Genomic DNA, 19,617 nt, shown 5'->3' with positions numbered 1-19,617 from the left:
AGACTTAGTCATGAACGAGGCGCACAACACTCGTTATTCCGTGCACCCGGGATCAGATAAGATGTATCTGGAGTTTAAAAAGTTATACTGGTGGCCTAACATGAAAGCAGAGATTGCTACCTTCGTGAGTAAATGCCTTACTTGCGCAAAGGTCAAGGTCGAATACCAAAAACCCTCCGGTCTATTGCAACAACTTGAGATACTGGAATGGAAGTGAGAGCAGATAACTATGGATTTCATAACCAAGCTGCCCAAGACAACAGGTGGACTTGATACCATATGGGTCATCATCGACAGATTAACCAAGTCTGCACACTTCCTGCCGATCAAAGAAACAGACAAGATAGAGAAACTTACAAGAACTTACATTAGGAAGATTGTACGACTGCACGGTGTTCCCTTATCCATTATCTTGGACAGAGATAGTAGATTCACTTCGAGGTTCTGGCAGTCGTTACAAAGTTCCTTGGGAACTAGGCTAGACATGAGTACAACCTACCATCCACAGACCGACGGGCAAAGTGAGAGAACTATCCAAACCTTGGAAGATATGTTGCGAGCCTGTGTGATTGACTTTAGGAAAGCATGGGATACTCATTTACCCCTTGTCGAATTTTCCTACAACAACAATTATCACACGAGCATAAAGGCTGCTCCATTCGAGGCCCTCTATGGCCGAAAGTGCAGATCTCCTCTATGCTGGGCTGAGGTGGATGATACCCAGTTAGCTAAAGGACGAGTTCCTGAAAGCACTCTCACAGGTCCGGAGATCATACGGGAAACGACGGAGAAGATCGTTCAGATCCGTGAACGATTGAAAGCCTCCAGAAACCAACAGAAAAGCTACGCTGATAAACGTAGGAAACCGTTGGAATTCTAGGTGGGTGACCGTGCTCTATTGAAGGTCTCACCCTGGAAGGGCTTGATACGCTTCGCAAAGCATGGAAAGCTAAATCCAAGGTACATAGGACCTTTCAAGATTCTCGCAAGAATCGGCCCTGTAGCTTACAAATTTAACTTACCGCACGAACTCAGTAACGTACATTCTACCTTCCACGTATCGAACTTGAAAAAGTGTCTGTCCAACGAGACTCTTGTTATTCCACTCGACGAGATTGAGATCAACGAGAGCCTCAACTTCGTAGAAGAACCAGTAGAGATCATGGACCAAGAGGTCAAGCAAACGAAACAGAGCCGTATCCCGATAGCGAAGGTCCGCTGGAATGCCAAGCGAGGACCGAAATTCACTTGGGAGCATGAGGACCAGATGAAGCTGAAATATCCTCGTCTTTTTACTTAGTTAATTGTAACTACTTATTTGCTTAAAACTCTAATTTCGGGACGAAATTCCTTCTAAGGAGGGGATGATGTGACAACCCGAAATTTCTAGCTTACATTCTTCATTTCTTATCAAAGTTAAACTTGTTTTCTTACTATTTTCTAGCACTATTTGGAGACAAATAGAGTGTTTAAAGCCTAGTATAAGCAGGGTAGGAGTCGTGGGATAAGTATTGTGGGTGTATCGCCTTGCGTTTGAGTCAATCACACCAACACAAGGTGTGCGCAGCCGCACACAAGAGTGTGCGGCCACACACCCATCCCAACCGCACACTCTCCCTATATATAGAACACTTAGCCATTTGGAACACTTTCTACACTTCTACAAAGCTAGGACCCGAAATCCTCTCAAGTATGATCCAAATCTCCTTGAGGATCTTCATAAAATGTAGCATCCTTAGCCGAGAACACCAAGAACACTAGGTGTACGGCCGCACACACCATGTATGGCCGCACACCCAACCGCACACACCAAGTGTGGCCGCACACACACAAAAAGTGTGTGTTTTGACCATACACTCCCTTGTATGGCCATATACCCCTTCTATACAATCGTATATGATTGTAACACTTCAATATAAGTGTTTACTAGTCCTTAAGGTTGTCCCAATTCAATAAATAGTTGTTTTAAACACTAATTATGTTCATATATGTATCATATATGTTAAATAGAATCTGCGTGTGTGTTCAAGTCTTCCCTTGACACTTAGCATCCTATATAATCCGTTCATCCAAACCACTCACCGCAGGTGAGTTCATACCCCCTTAATCAATGGTTTAAATGTTTTTAAATGCTTTGGGGGGGGGGAATACAAGTTGAATACTCATAGTTACTATATCAATCACATGTGATTAATAACTACCAAACAAGTAGTTTGCTTACTGTTCAAATTGTTTTGCTTCAAACTGTTTTACAAACTCTTTTACTTGTCAAATGCTATTACTTAAACTCTTTTATACTTATTTTCAAATGCATGACTATGTATGTATAGTTATACAAGCAATGTTTAAAGGGCTTAGGAAGGCCATCTCGCTTTATCTCCTTTTCCTCGTTGGGATGTGGCTTGAGGGCATCGGTTATCCGTCCGAAGGTCGTCTAAATATTAGTTATATATTATGTATACATATACAGACATAAAAGTTCTTTCAACCAGTTCCATACCTTTGGGTAGCAAGGGTTTCACAAACATGATCATACATTACTAGTAAGCTACCATAGGGGTAGCACAGGAAGATACTAATACAATTACTAGAATAATGAAACATACAATGAGTCAGTTCATTCATGAGTCAACACGAGTAGTACACACAGTACATTACTATACATGCTAGATAGAGAGAGAAGACACATTACATCTAGCACACGCAGAACATTACAGTACATACAGGCTAGACAAAGAAAGAGTACACTTTACATTTAGCACATTTATTACATGTACATTCTGTTGGATTAGTGTCTAAGTCCATAACTGTTTTGGTATGTACTTGACCCGATGGTGCCTGGTCCTTTTGGGTTGCCTTCACCAAAGCAACTTGATAGGATGAATTATGGAGAGAAAGGATTAAATATGATTTATTAATATATTATGGGAATAATATATTAAAGGAGAAATCATATTGTTTAATTAATATTAGTCAAGAATTAATTGGTAATTAGTTTTGTGACTAAAAGAGATTAATTAAATTTAAGGGACTGGAATTGTAATTATAGGATAATTGCAATTTGGGCCATGGATTGCCTTTTATTATAAGGTGGACGAATTCTATGGGGGAAGCCCATATGAAATCGTCCAAGGCCTTATGGAAAGTGGTGGAAACCGCGACCCATTGCCTATAAAGAGACAAGAACCTTGGTATAGAAACGCCACAACCAACCCACCAAGTTGATTGATAAGTTTTGAACGCCACAAGTTACATAACTTGATAAGTTCCTAAAGTTCCAAAAAGAACGACAAAGAGTATAAAACTCACATTGTTTTTATTCCAAACTTGATTGATTTATAATGGATACAAATACCACGTTTTTATAGTGTGGGAAGAGCACCTAAAGAGCCATGAACTAAAGAAGTGTCTTTAATTTAAGGCATTTAACCCCCAAGTTTAAAACTATGAACCTAGACATGGTTTATCACAAGGTTCATGTAACCTAAGACCCTTTTATCTCCCCAACACTTATTTAGGATATATAAAAACGAAAATTACATAAAAATATAGAAAAAAACGAAATGGGCTTATAAAGGCTCTTATTGTATCTTGTAAATCACTCTTGGACTTGAATTATGGTAATCCAACTTTGATTGGGTCCAATGGGTCTCCATACACTTTCTTGAGTACAAACTTCTCTAACCAATCCATTTAAAGCCTCTTTGAATGTTTTAGCTCGTGCCCTCGTAACTGGTCCATCTGGCATTTGATTTGGATCCTTTGTTGACAGCTGTGGGTTTGCATCATTCCCCTCCTCTTGAAAAGGATTTGTCCTCAAATCAGAACCTACATCAAAAGGAGCTAGATCAGTTACATTGAAAGTTGCACTAACATTATACTCACCCGGCAGGTCCAATTTGTATGCATTGTCATTGATACGCTCTAAAACTTGGAAAGGACCGTCCCCTCTTGGAAGCAATTTTGAACGTCGTTGGGCTGGAAATCGTTCTTTTTCTCATATGTAACCAAAACCAATCACTCGGTTCAAAAATCATCTTGCGTCGCCCTTTATTCGCTTGTTTTGAATATTGCTCCGTTCTTCTTTCTATATTTAGTCTTGCTTTCTCATGTATCTGTTTCACAAATTCAGCCTTTTTGTTTCCATCTAAGTTAACCTGCTCAGAAAAAGGCAAAGGTGATAAATCCAAAGGAGTAAAAGGATTAAAACCGTATATAATTTCAAATGTTGACATTTTTGTAGCAGAATGAGTGGCACGATTGTATGCAAACTCAACATGTGGCAAACAGTCCTCCCATGTTTTGATGTTCTTCTTTATTAAAGCCCTCAACAAGGTGGACCAGGTCCTATTCACCACTTCTGTTTGACCATCCGTTTGTGGGTGGCAAGTTGTTGAAAACAAGAGTTTTGTCCCTAATTTTGCCCACAAAGTTTTCCAAAAATAACTCAAAAACTTAGAATCCCGATCTGAGACAATGGTTTTTGGCATTCCATGCAACCTGACAATTTCTCTAAAAAACAAATCAGCAATGTGAGATGCATCATTAGTTTTATTGCATGCAATAAAATGAGCCATTTTAGAAAACCTATCAACAATCACAAAAATAGAGTCCTTTCCACTTTTGGATCTTGGTAGACCCAACACGAAGTCCATTAAAATATCAACCCATGGTTCACATGGTATTGGAAGTGGAGTATATAAACCATGATGTTGAACCTTGGATTTGGCTTGCTTGCACACAATACAATTATTGAAAATTCTTCCAACATCCACCTTTATTTGTGGCCAAAAGAAATGTTCCTGCAAAGTAGATAATGTTTTTGTGATCCCAAAATGTCCCATAAGGCCTCCACTATGTGCTTCTCTAACCAAAAGCTCACGCAAGGAAGATTTAGGAATGCAAAGTCTTGATTCTTTGAACAAAAAACCATTATGTAAGAAAAACTTTTCAAAAGAGCATTGTTCACAAGCTTGGTAAATCTGACCAAAATCAACGTCATTGTGGTATAATTCCTTGATTTGTTCAAATCCTAAAATTTTGAAATCTAGAGAAGAAAGTAGAGAGTGTCTACGTGACAAAGCATCAGCCACAACATTTTCCTTACCTTTCTTGTATCGGATGACATAAGGAAATGTCTCAATGAACTCCATCCACCTAGCATGTCTTTTGTTTAATTTGTGTTGTCCTTTTAGAAACTTTAAGGACTCATGATCTGAATGAATTACAAATTCTTTAGCCCACAGATAATGTTGCCATGTTTTCAATGCTCGGACCAAAGAATAAAGCTCTTTGTCATAAGTTGGGTAATTTAAAGTTTCCCCACTTAATTTTTCACTGAAATATGCCAAAGGTTTACCCTCTTGCATCAAAACAACACCAATTCCAATTCCTGATGCATCACATTCAATTTCAAATGTTTTGTCAAAATTAGGCAAAGACAACAACAGAGCATGAGTTAAGTGAAACTTGAGTTGTTGAAAAGCATGCTCTTGTTCTTTGCCCCATTTAAACCCAACATTCTTTTTGATGATTTCGGTAAGTGGTGATGCTAAAGTGCTAAAATGTTTGACAAACCGGCGATAAAAACTTGCCAGGCCATGAAAACTTCGAACTTCACTTATAGTCTTTGGAGTTGGCCAATCTTGGATGGCTTTTACCTTTTCTTCATCAACAGCCACTCCTTGGGAGCTCACCACATACCCAAGGAAAACAACTTGGTCAGTACAAAAGGTACACTTCTTCAAGTTAGCATATAGCCTTTCTTTCCTAAGCACACTCAAAACACATGTCAGATGCTCAAGGTGATCTTTTGGACACTTTGAATAAATCAAAATATCATCGAAGTAAACAACCACAAATTTGCCAATATATTCACGCAAAACATGGTTCATTAATCTCATGAAGGTACTAGGAGCATTAGTTAGGCCAAAAGGCATTACTAACCATTCATATAAACCATGTTTTGTTTTAAAAGTTGTTTTCCACTCATCACCTTCTTTCATGCGAATTTGGTGATACCCGCTTTTTCAATCAATTTTGGAAAAAGTTTTGCTCCATACAACTCATCAAGCATATCATTGAGTCGGGGAATGGGATGACGATACTTTACCGTAATATTGTTGATGGCACGACAATCTACGCACATTCTCCAAGAACCATCCTTCTTTGGCACCAACAAGACTGGAACGGCACAAGGGCTCATACTTTCTTGAACCAATCCCTTTGCAAGTAACTCTTCAACTTGCCTTTGTAGCTCCTTGGTTTCTTCAGGGCTTGTTCTATAGGCTGGTTTGTTGGGAATAGACGCCCCAGGCATAAAGTCAATTTGGTGTTCAATCCCACGAATTGGTGGCAATCCATTTGGAACATCCTCAGCAAACAAGTCTCCAAATTCCTGCAAGAGAGAGGTAACATCGCTCGGAAGAGTTCCGGCCGAAATGTTAGTGGCTATTGGAGCTTCTTTGAACAAAAGAAGCACAAAATGCATTTCTGATTTAAAAGCTTCTTTTATCTCACTTTTTTTTGCCAGTGCAATATATTTATTTTCCTTTTTTTCTTTCCCTCTTTTTTTCATGTTTTCTTTGTTTTTTTCACTCTCTTTTTTTTGTTCACTTTCTTTTTTTTTGTTCATTTTCTTCTGTTTTCTCACTCATTTTTTTTGTTCATCATCTTTTTTTTTCTCACTCTTTTTTTTTCCTTCGCTCTCTTTTTTCGCATCTTGTTGAAGTTTTACTTGATCTTGGTAAACTTGAATTGGTGACATTGGTACAAGAGTTACCGGTTTTGTTTTGTAAACAAAGTGTATTTGTTAGTGAAACCGTCGTGACTTACGTGTCTATCATATTGCCATGGTCTACCTAGCAGCAAGTGAGTGGCTTGCATAGGAACAACATCACACAACACCTCCTCTTCATATCTTCCAATCCGAAATGAAACCATCACCTGTTTTGTAACTCGCACCTCACCACTATCATTGAGCCATTGAAGTTTGTATGGTTTTTGATGCTTCATCGTGGGTATACCTAACTTTTCAACCATGGAAGTACTTGCAACGTTAGTACAACTCCCACCATCAATTATAACACTACATACCTTGCCTTGAACATAGCAACGAGTATGAAATATATTCTCCCTTTGGGCATCGTCTCCCTCCTTGGATTGAATGTTTAGAGCTCGTCTTGCAACCAACAAATCACCTTGAACAGCCACCTCTTCATCATCACTACAATCTTCCGGTGAAACTATAGAATCTGATTCATCCGTTTCAATCTCGCCATTTTCTCTAACCACCATGGTAAGCTTATTTGGACATTGACTTGCAATATGACCCCTTCCTTGACACTTGAAACACTTTATGTCACGATTCCTAAAAGTAGAAGAATCAGTTTTTCCTTTTGAAGAGTTTGTTGTTTTAGGATCAGATTTGGAATTAGAAAAAGAAGTAGGTGTATTTTCTGATTTTTTTGAAGTACTAGCCTTCCAAGTGTTATTTCGAGACCCGCCACCTCTTTTTAATTGTTTTTCAATTTTAACAGCCATATGGACCATGTCTTCAATTTCAACATAATGTTGCATCTCAACGCGATCACGAATTTCAAGATTTAAGCCATTTAAGAATCTGGCCATGGTTGCCTCAGGATCCTCCTCAATATTGGCACGAACCATCATAACCTCCATTTCTTTGAAGTAATCATCAACACACTTGCTGCCTTGTTTTAAGCTTTGAAGTTTATTGTGGAGATCACGAAAGTAATGACTTGGCACAAACCGTCTTCGCATGACACTCTTCATTTCATCCCATGTCTCAATAGGCCTTTCTCCATTTCTCCGTCTAGTGATTAGAAGTTGATCCCACCATGTTAGTGCATAATCAGAAAACTCAACTACGGCTAGTTTTACCTTCTTACGGTTGGAATATTCATGACAATCAAATATGAACTCCATTTTTGTCTCCCATTCAATGTACGCGTCCGGGTCTGATTTGCCTTTGAAAGAAGGAACTTTCATTTTAATAGAACTTAAATTGTCATCTCTTCGTGACCTCCTTCTATTTGGTCGCCTTTCAGGTTCCCAACCATCATCCTCCTCTTCCCCGTTAGAAACCTGTGATGATGCTCGAGATCGAGTTCTTTGTACTTGTGCCTCCATTCGGTCCATTCTTTCATGTACTTGGTTAAATTCATTTGTCATCAAACGTCGCATCTCATCCATCATAGCTTGAACTTGAAGGTTTGGTGGGGGGTTTTGATAACCCATCTTATATTTCTGCCAAAATAATAATAATAATAATAATAATAATAATAATAATAATAATAATAATAATAATAATTTACTTCCTCCCAACACTCACTCACGTGTTTCTCTCAAAAATAGTTCACTCAACCCTCGTGTATCCCTCGAATGGCTTTTACCCTCTTTTAGTCTCACCACACAGCCTTTTATCACTCCCTTTTAACTCTTAAAGTTCTAAACAAACTAAAGAAGCAATTATCAAATTTGAACTTGTGGCCTTGAGGAATTCAAACTTACCAAACAAATCAAAAGAAATTGTATCCAAATTAAAGTAACCTCAATACACGAAAAGAAAGCCAAACAAACTTGGCTTTGCTAATGATGAAGCAAACAATGGGTTATTTTATTTTTTATTTTTTGAAAAAAAAAGACTACACTTGCAATTCAAATTGACTTTATAGAAAAAAAAAAAAGGCTTTACTTGTTCCTCCTCTTCTTTCTTTCTTTTTTTTCCTTTTTTTTGTTTTTTTTTCTCTTTTTTTTTTCTTTGTAAATCTTTTTTTTTGTAAATATTTTTTTTTTGCTTTTTTTTTTCTTTCTTTTTTTTTTTGCTTCTTTTCGTTTTTTTTTTTACCTTTGATTTTTTTTGAAGAAACTAATAGCCAAATGAAAACATAAAGGAAACAAAAGAAATGTAGAATATAGAAGTTTGACAACTTAGAAATTCAAAAGTCGCTAGTAAGAACCTAGACAACTTGTGACAAGACCCGCTACCAATATGCGTCTTAGAACTCAAGTAATCATGGAAGAAAACAAAATAGATATGCAACACAAAGAACTGGCTCTGATACCAAATGATGTGATCTCACCCGAAAACTAGGTTTGAACACACTTTGCCCGATCGTTCTATTGGTTGTTGTAATGTGATGGTGGAAACCGCGACCCATTGCCTATAAAGAGACAAGAACCTTGGTATAGAAACGCCACAACCAACCCACCAAGTTGATTGATAAGTTTTGAACGCCACAAGTTACATAACTTGATAAGTTCCTAAAGTTCCAAAAAGAACGACAAAGAGTATAAAACTCACATTGTTTTTATTCCAAACTTGATTGATTTCAAATGGATACAAATACCACATTTTTATAGTGTGGGAAGAGCACCTAAAGAGCCACGAATTAAAGAAGTATCTTTAATTTAAGGCATTTAACCCCCAAGTTTAAAACTATGAACCTAGACATGGTTTATCACAAGGTTCATGTAACCTAAGACCCTTTTATCTCCCCAACACTTATTTAGGATATATAAAAACGAAAATTACATAAAAATATAGAAAAAAAACGAAATGGGCTTATAAAGGCTCTTATTGTATCTTGTAAATCACTCTTGGACTTGAATTATGGTAATCCAACTTTGATTGGGTCCAATGGGTCTCCATACACTTTCTTGAGTACAAACTTCTCTAACCAATCCATTTAAAGCCTCTTTGAATGTTTTAGCTCGTGCCCTCGTAACTGGTCCATCTGGCATTTGATTTGGATCCTTTGTTGACAGCTGTGGGTTTGCATCAGAAAGGGCTCCATGGGTTGCTTAGGGCTTAAGCATCCAAATTAGGGTTTCCTTGTTAGATAACCCTAATAGCCTCAAGGCTCAAAAACGTGGGGAACATCTTTTCTAGGGTTAGAACACGTTTTGGGCAGCCTCCATCCTCTCTCCTCTTCATCCTCTTGCTTATGGTGTTTGTGAACCATTAGAGGAGTGACACTTGTGACTCTAAGCCTTCCAAAGTCAATTCAAGGAGGAATTGGGATTGTTATTGCTACATAACAATCAAGGTAACATTATAAACCTATTCTAATATCTAATATGATTACTTGTATGCTAGAATTAGGGTTCATAGTCTTGGATTCAAAGCATGTACAATAGAGAAACCTAGATCCAAGCATTAGGGTTTGTATGAGCACATAGGATGTCTTATGACCAAAACCCATCACATTCATGCAGTTATGTGAACCATTAAATGGGTCATGGCACTTCCTGTCATGACCGCTTTTGTATCCCGAATCTCCTTTATTGGGGAGCGTATGAGTTTGCGTATAGATCTATACTGGATTGACTATCCTACACCTTGTTGCTCGCTATAGTGGGACTTGCAAGTCTACAGGTGCCAAATGTCATTTCTTACGGCATCTTACATCGTTGTTTTACTAGAGTCAGTAGCAGGATACAGGTCGATCACATGTTACTTTAAATGCCTTTTGTTTTTAAGGTAGTTAGTACCTCAGTAGTCACTTATTACAAATACTACAGTACTATGATATTTTCCCATTACATTCACTTCGTGAATATTCACACGATGCACGGTAATGTAAAAACTATATTTTTGGTTAATGATAGTCGGATTTGGGAAAATACACACTCTTACAAGAGACACACACACTTAGACAGTAGAAGCCTTGGTAGAAGGCTACCATTAGTAGGAAACATAGGGTTTTCTAGGAGATTTCAAACATTTTACAAAACATTGTAAAAAACATTTTACAAGACATCTTACAAATGCTTTCATACAAACACAAACATTAATATACTTATGATCTCACCAGATTTAAGCTGATACTCGCTTTGAAAATAATTTGTATTCTCAGGTAACCAATAGACAGGTACAGGTGCCAGGTTTTGAGAAGACGGAGTTCGTTCAAGACTTGTCTTTTATTTTGATATGTATATTTTGGTGTCTGTATAACTTGATAGAACACACATGTATGAAATTATATTATTAATGCAATGGATAATGTTGTTGCTTGTTTACTATTATTCATTGTTGTGATCCTGTACATGACGTCCTCTGCCCCAAAACGTTTCCGCCATTCATGGTTTTGGGGTGTGACATGGATGATTTAAACCCAAATTTGCATGTATATCAAGATAAACAACAAGATGGGATAGATTACTTACGATTATGGAGCTTGAAAGAGGTGTATTTGGATCAAGAGCAACTTGTAGAGAGAGAGAGAGTAGAGAGAGTGGAAAGGGTGTAAATGGGGTTCACTCTCCCTTATATAGGGGTTATGTTTATGGCCTGGAGGAAATCTACCCGATACTGACGTTAAACGCGGCTTATGGTCGTACCCGATTAAGTGGTCGTAATTTGACTGATTTGTAACTAAAACTTTTTAAGGGAATATTGAGGATGTTTCACATGTTTCTAATTCGTTTGGGCATTCATGGGTCATAATAAAAGTCCCAATTTAATTAACCTAATCCAAAAGGTTAACGGAACAATTTAATAAAGCGAGTTTTATTAACGTTTGAAGAGGTTACAATGACGGAATAAATTTTAGGTTGTCACATTATCCCCCCGTTAGAGGGAATTTCGTCCTGAAATTAGGGTTTTAGCAAGGAAGTAGGCATGAAAAATCAGGTAGAGAGATGAGGGTACTTCCTATTCGGTTGGTCTTTACGCTCCCAAGTGAACTCCGGCCTTTGCTTGGCATTCCAGCAACCTTCACTTAACGGGAGGCGGATTTCGTTTCGTTCACTTGATCGCTCGGTTCGTGATTCCTACCGGTTCCTTTACGAAATTAGGGTTCCCAATGATTTCTATCAAGACAGTTGGGATTTAGAGAGTTACGTCGGGCAAGCACTCTTGTCTAAGACGTGGATTGATTCGGGGTGAAACTTATGGAATTCCGAAAGTAGTCGTGGTCTAACGAGGGTTGGACAAATTTTTTTTTGTAAAGAATCTCGGATGGTCCTAAGCTCTCGGAAAGATAGAGCTTTTCTATACTTGGAGCATAATGTACTTCTACGGCGAGATCATCACTGGCGTGATCGCCGTTTTGAAGTTTTAGACGTCTTCTCATACTGGGGGTGTAGTTCTTCGGGTTGGTTCTTAGAAGGCTCGAGTCATCCTTGGATTTGTGTTTCCTGCTGATTGGCTTTCAGAGGTTTTCTGGATCATCGAATGAATTGGATATCTACTGGTATCTATTTGTTGCAGGGTGTCTATCTCAACCTAGTGCAAAATGAACCTGCACTTCTGATTCTTGAGATGTTTCTAACGGAAACTCTCAGGGGTCGGTGAGATAGGGTTTTACCAAACGATTGTTTAGAAATTTTTCAAATTCCTCATCATCGTCTAGTTGACGCTTTCACAACATGATTCCTAACAGGAAAGAATCATGCTCTTACTTGCTTTGCTGTTTTATGAATATCAATCTCTGCTCAGGGCCAACTCAGTCCTTAGAGATTTTCTGAAGTGTTGGACTATCTTAGGAGGTGGTTCTACTATTTCTGTGTGAGATAGTATTCTTGGAACACCTAGTAATCCAATGAATCTCTAAGACATGCCCTATTCTCTAAGGCATCGGTTTATTTCAGTTGCAGAAAGCGCGTGCTCTTGTATAACCCATCGAATAACACCTAGACTGGTGTCAAGTCTATAATCTCTTCGGGATCTGGATTATAAGGCTTAAGGCAACCTACTTTCATAATTTATTCAAGTATTCTTGGCTGCGGAGGTTATCCTGTGGTTCTTGGCATTCTAGTATTCACTTCGGAGAATGCAGTTTATCGTCTACAGGGCGACGGTGACTTCTTCCACGTGAGGAGGCAGAGTGTCCTAGGCACTACTCGTCAGTAACAGGGTGGACGAAGTGCCTGAGTAGTGCGAGCATCTTCTGCAACTACTCTTCCGGTGGTTCTGAGTTTCCTTGATTTAGATTAAGTCAAGAAGTATAGGGTTCCGTCACTCGGAACTTCTAATTTCCTCATCCACTCTTCTCAGAGCTTATCTTATCGCAGCTTCCAGGTTTCCGGGATATCTGTTGAGATGCTTAATTCATGGGATTAAGCGTGAATGGATGGTCGTAGTCAATGTCCTTGACTCTTACGACTCAGATTTCTTTACCAACTGAGGGTGTTAGCTACTATATTGGCTTAACCGGGATGACAACAAATTTCGGATTTGTGGTCATTTTAGTAGCTCAACCCATTGCGGTCCTCTTGACTCCAACTCCTATTCTATGGGTTAGGATGAGGGATCTTATTACAAGGTTCGTGGTAGAGCTCATACTCGGCTTAATCACTAATACTTGGTGTACGCAAGCCGTATATAATTGAGATCGACGGAACATTTAGTTGTGTGGCCCCACCCCAGACCCACAACCCAACGAGGAACACGGAGTAGGGAGGAAGCACACATCTTAAATCGTATTGATCTAAATCATATACCGCTCTAATGCATGTACTCAGTAGTAGCAAGTTAATTCCCATGAGTTTCTTTTCTTGATTCTCGAATCTGATTGTGAGGTGCTAAGGGTCTTTCTGGGGATCTACGGAGTAGTTTTCGGGCGGTTATCACCTTCTGGAATGCCTGCAGTGTCTTTCGCTTCAGGTTCTATCTATCTAAGAAAGGGTTGGTTAACAGCGCGCGATACCCTACTCAGGGGTATTTCAGAAGGTTTTAGATAAGAGAGACGACTGACGGATCGCATTAGGTTTAGTTATTAGGTTCGGAAGGACCTTTATTTGCCGAAATGGCTACGGTGAAAGTTCTTTTTACACAGCACTAGGAATTTACAAATGATTGCACTAAGTCGAACCATGATTAATAGAGGCGTCGAAGTTGGCATACATCGACATGACATAGAATGAGGGTCAATAAGGCCATGTGCTGAACGGGCACACCAGTTCTAGGCGTCTCGGGTTTCGTTGTCACACCCCAAAACCAGGAACGGCGGAAACGTTCTGGGCGGAGGACGTCATGTATAATATCAACAACAATGTAAGTAGTAAACAAGCAACAACATTATCCATTGCATTAATAGTATAATTATTATACAAATGTGTGCTGTCAAATTTTGGTAAACACTAAAGCATAAATCAAAATGAAAGATAAGTCTTGAACAAGCTCCATCTTCCTTTCTCCTTGCATCGGTACCTGTCTAAGATGACCTGAGGATACAAGTAATTTTGAAAGCGAGTATCAGCTTTAAAGCTGGTGAGATCATAAGTATTTAGTGTCTTAATTTGTATGTAAGTATTTGTATGTAAGTCTATGTATTGTAAGTATTGAAAGTGTATATGAACTGTAAGTGTTTGAAAAACCCTAGAAATCCCTATGATTCCTACTAGAATATGGAGGTGTCTTCTACCAAGACCTAACTGTTCTGATTGTAGTCTTCTACCAAGACTTAACTGTGTTACTATTATTATCATTATAAGAAATTATATCCTTTGGCACTAGGTTACTTAATTATAATTCACCTCATTGGTTATGTGAATGAGTCACAAAATAAAGGTAATAATACAACTAACCTGAATATTACCCTTTGGTACTAGAGTAACTAACATTGTTAACTTTAAGACATCCGTAGACGTACTTTTACCTCTGTTGCTAACAGCTGGGTATAGGAATAGTCAGTCCCTTAAAGTATACCTGTAATGGTACCAACCGTTGACATCCGTGGATGTGCTTTTACCTCTGTAGCTAACAGAGATTCTAGGAATGGTCAATCCCGCAATGTATCCTTTGGTACTAGGATATTAAATCCAATCTATCTTGTCGATTATGATGGGTTTTGAGCATTCTAACACTTCCTAAGTGTACATGCAACCCTAATAACCTTGGATCTATGTTTGTCTAATTATCATGCAAAGTTGAATTCCAAGGTTATATTCCTAACTAGCATACATGGGGAACAATTTTAACTTGAATCATAGATAGAATAACTTACCTTGTTGTTGATTGTGTTCCTTGAAACCTTGTGAGCCTAGCACCCCAAGTGTGATGCCTCAAATGCTTCACACAACACCAAATGCTCTTGGAAAGACTCTTGAGATAACACACACTTCTCAAAATCGGCCAAGCCCTCTAGTTTCTTAGTGTTCAACTTTTGTTGCCAATTTTTATGGAGAATGGGACTCTTATATAGTGTTGGCACATCTAGGGTTACACCATGTAAACCCTAATGTGTCATGACTCTTCATTTCCATGACCCATGGGTTTGTAACTCCCATGGAGCATCCATGGAGCATCCTATGGGTAGAACCCAACTTGATAATCCATGGAGCCTCTTAGCCCACTATACAAGATATGGATGATTTACATAATTAACCCATATATTTAATTAGTTATCCTTTGATCACTTAATTAATTCCAAATTAATTCTTTGATCAACTAATTAAATAATATTATTAATATATTAGAACTTATAACATATTAATAATCTCCAAGTGTTATTTCTCTCATTTATGTCTATCCAATTGCATGGTGCCATGCAACCCAAATGGACCATGCCGGGTCGGGTCAAGTACAAGCCCGAAATAGTTATGGACTTAGACACCTTATCCAACAGTCTCCCACTTGGATAAGTCTAATAACTATATCTCTAGTACTTCAGGAACCGACCGGCAATCGTAGCTCTTTCAAGGTCTCTCGGAACTGAGAAGATGATGATACGCCATTTAAGATAAGTGATCATATAATCCTCCGTTCTAGATATCAGCCGGACAAATACATGGAACATTGTCTTGCTTATTGTCCAGCATTTGTTTCCCGATTTCCGATTTGTTTGACATAGAACTTAATTAAACACATCAACTTAAATCTGACCGGGCCCGGTACATGGGTCAAAACAAAATCATCGAGGGGCCCAGATACCAGCTTCTAATCCAAGAAGGAACAAATAAACTTCGACTCATATGTTTGTTCTACCACTTATTGAATTACACACAAAAGTACGTTTTATAACATCGAGTTACTAATGCGGTTTCGTACAGTCAATGCATAACCAACTTGTAAGTAACAAATCATATCTCTAGGTTTGAAGACTTATATGATATTACCGTCTCACGATCACTCGAGATAAAATTCCATGAAGTGATTCCAGTGAGCGTGGGTTGTGTCCAATGCTCAGAACTTATGAGCACTCATGATTGTTGTAGCCTTGTCCAAGACCTCTACAATCAAACATGACAGTCTTGATTCATATCTACTTCCAACATATGACCGACTGTGGAGGTTTGAATAATATGTTATACCAAACAAAATTATTCTGGAAGTCAAAACATGCAAAAGAAATATAGTAAACGATTGACAAGAGATAGCAACACTTTACTCATAAATAAAACACCTTTTATTCATCATCAAATGTCAATTACACTTTACAAATTTCCGGGTTATCTAACTACTAAAACTTATATCATCCTTTAGCCCTATGCTCCGAGCATGCTGGAGATGCTTAACCCTACTCAGTCCCTTCGTGAGGGGATCTGCTGGGTTCTCATCCGATGATACCCTCTTTGCCACGAGGAGTCCTTCTTCGATCCGATGTCTGATGAAATGGTATTTTCTGTCGATGTCTCTGGATCTCCCATGATCCCTTGGTTCCTTGGCTAAGGCAACAGCACTTTCACTATCACAGAAAATTTCCATTGGCTCTTTAATAGCTGGTACAACTCCAAGGTCTCCAATGAAGTTCTTCAGCCATATCGCCTCCTTTGCTGCTTCACTAGCTGCAATATACTCTGATTCACAAGTAGAATCTGCCACTGTCTCTTGCTTGGAACTCTTCCAAGAAATTGCTCCTCCGTTTAGGGTAAAGACCCAGCCCGACTGAGAGCGGAAATTATCCCTATCAGTCTGGAAGCTAGCATCACTATACCCTACAACTCTCAAGTCATCACTCCCACCGAGGGTAAGAACCCAGTCCTTAGTCCTCCGTAGGTACTTGAGGATATTCTTTACCGCAGTCCAGTGTGCCTTGCCAGGGTTCGCCTGATACCTGCTAACCATGCTCAAGGCAAAAGCTACATCGGGTCGAGTACACGTCATAGCATACATGATCGATCCTACAGCCGAAGCGTAAGGTGTTCGACTCATTTCTGCTATCTCAGCCTCAGTGCTAGGGCTTTGTGTCTTACTCAATCTGGTGTTACTCTGGATGGGTAACTCTCCTTTCTTGGAATCCTGCATGCTGAATCTCTTCAGCACCTTATCCAAGTAGGTACTCTGACTAAGTCCAATTAGTCTTTTACTCCGATCTCTCAAGATTCTTATCCCTAGAATATAGGCAGCTTCACCAAGGTCCTTCATAGCGAAACACTTCCCAAGCCAGGACTTTACTTCCTGCAGGGTTGGAATGTCGTTTCCTATGAGTAGTATGTCATCCACATACAATACCAAAAAGCTAACTATACTCCCACTAGCCTTGACATACACACAAGATTCATCTTCACTCCTAGAAAAGCCAAATTCCTTGACCTTTTCATCAAAGCAAAGATTCCATCTGCGAGGTGCTTGCTTCAATCCATAAATGGATTTCTCAAGCTTACACACTCTATTAGGGTACTCGTTGCTGACAAAACCCTCTGGCTGACTCATGTAAACATCTTCAGCCAACTTTCCATTAAGGAAAGCGGTTTTGACATCCATCTGCCATATTTCATAATCATGAAATGCAGCTATGGCTAACAGAACCCGAATACACTTAATGTGTGTTCTCTCTAGCTAGCAAGTATAGTAATGTTTTGACTTAATGTGTGTTCTCTCTAGCTAACTGAAATGTTCTACGTGTGCTAGCTATAATGTGTGTTCTCTCTAGCTAGCAAGTATAGTAATGTATTGTAATGTTCTACGTGCGCTAGCTGTAATGTGTGTTCTCTCTATCTAGCAAGTATAGTAATTGTACTGTAATGTTTCTCGTTCTAGTATAGTTGTATATGTTCTCCTCCTAGTATAGTTGTATATGTTCTCCTCCTAGTATAGTTGTATATGTAAGGTATAGACGCATGAATGAACTGACTCATTGTAAGGTATCACGTTCTAGTAATGGTTCTAGTATCTTCCTAAACTACCCATATGGTAGTTTACTAGTAATCTAACTTGTATGTATGGTCAAGGATGTATACCCTTGCTACCCAAGGGCATGGGATGAACTAGAAGGACCTTTTATGACTATATATGTACATATGATATACAACTAATATTTAAACGACCTTCGGACGAGTACCCGATATCCCACCAGACCAAATCTCAAGCGCGAAAAGGAAATAGGGTGGATAGCTTTCCTAAGTCTTTTAAACATTTCTTATATAACTATACATATAGAGGCATGTAATTTATAATAATATAAAAGCATCAGTAAATTTTGTAAGACATTTGTAACATAAATATTATTTTAAGAAAAGATCGACTTGATGTCAATCTACAAAACAATTTGAAGGCATAAGTTTGATAAAACAGTTTGAGTATAAGGAAACATTTGTTTGAAACACAATTGTAAATAAGTTTGAAAGGTAATGTACAAAGTAAGATGTACAATGTAATAAGGGGTTTAAAACATATAAAAATGTTTATAAAAATCATTTGAAGGAAACTGTTTGGTAAAACGGCTAATGAGTAGCCAAATCATTTGAATGCTATATATTAATCACATGTGATTGATGTAATAACTAGCGTAATTCTACTTATTAATCACATGTGATTGATATGAGAAGTAGCATGATTCTACTTGTATCCCCCCCATAAAACATTTAAAACAATTTAAAACATTAGTTAAGGGGTATGAACTCACCTGCAGTAAGTGACTGGAATTGAATGGACTGTTATCGTACGGAAGGATCATACAAGTGCTTGGTGTCAAGTGGAGACTTAGACACACACAATGATCCTAATTACATATGAAAACATATGTATATAAATAATTAGTGATTATAACACTAATTATACAAGTAATAACATTTAAGCGCGAGGAAACACTTTTGGTCAAGTGCTAGGAGGCTAAAGGGTTGCAACAAAGGAGTGTAATGCCTTTAATGGGAGTTTATGGTCTAAAGACCATATGTCTTGGAGTTTACGGCCCAGGGGAGTAAGCTCCTGGCCGTAAACTCTCAACAAGCCCCTAAATGAAGCCTATCAATTATACAACTCATGTGGTGAATTGTTTCAAGGCTAAATCAAGTCTTAGGGTGCCATATCAACTCCTTTAAGGAGTTTACAGCCATGGGACCATAATCCCTTGGAGTTTACGGCAGTAAACTCCCTTGGGAGGGTTCTTATGGTGCTTTCAAGTCTCAAACATTTCTAGGAACAAATCTAGACTTTAGTTCTTGGCTTTAGGAGGGTTTATGGCACATTTAGCACCATTTTATGGAGTTTACGGGCATGGAAACTTTTGGGCCATAAACTCCCTCACTATTGGTGTTCTAAGTATTTTAACTAGTCCAAAACTCATCTAGGTACATGCCCAAATTGTCTCATGGCCTAAGGAAGGATTTAGGGTGTCCTTTGACCCCTTAATAGGAGTTTACGGCCCAAGAATTACTCTTGGCCGTAAACTCTTCAACACTTGTGTTTTCCTTATGTTTTCTAGGTCCTAA

This window comes from Lactuca serriola, chromosome 2, assembly GCF_051521515.1.
Source record: "Lactuca serriola cultivar US96UC23 chromosome 2, Lser_US96UC23_V15, whole genome shotgun sequence".
NCBI classification, from domain to species: Eukaryota; Viridiplantae; Streptophyta; class Magnoliopsida; order Asterales; family Asteraceae; genus Lactuca; species Lactuca serriola.
This window is presented reverse-complemented; position numbering follows the sequence as displayed.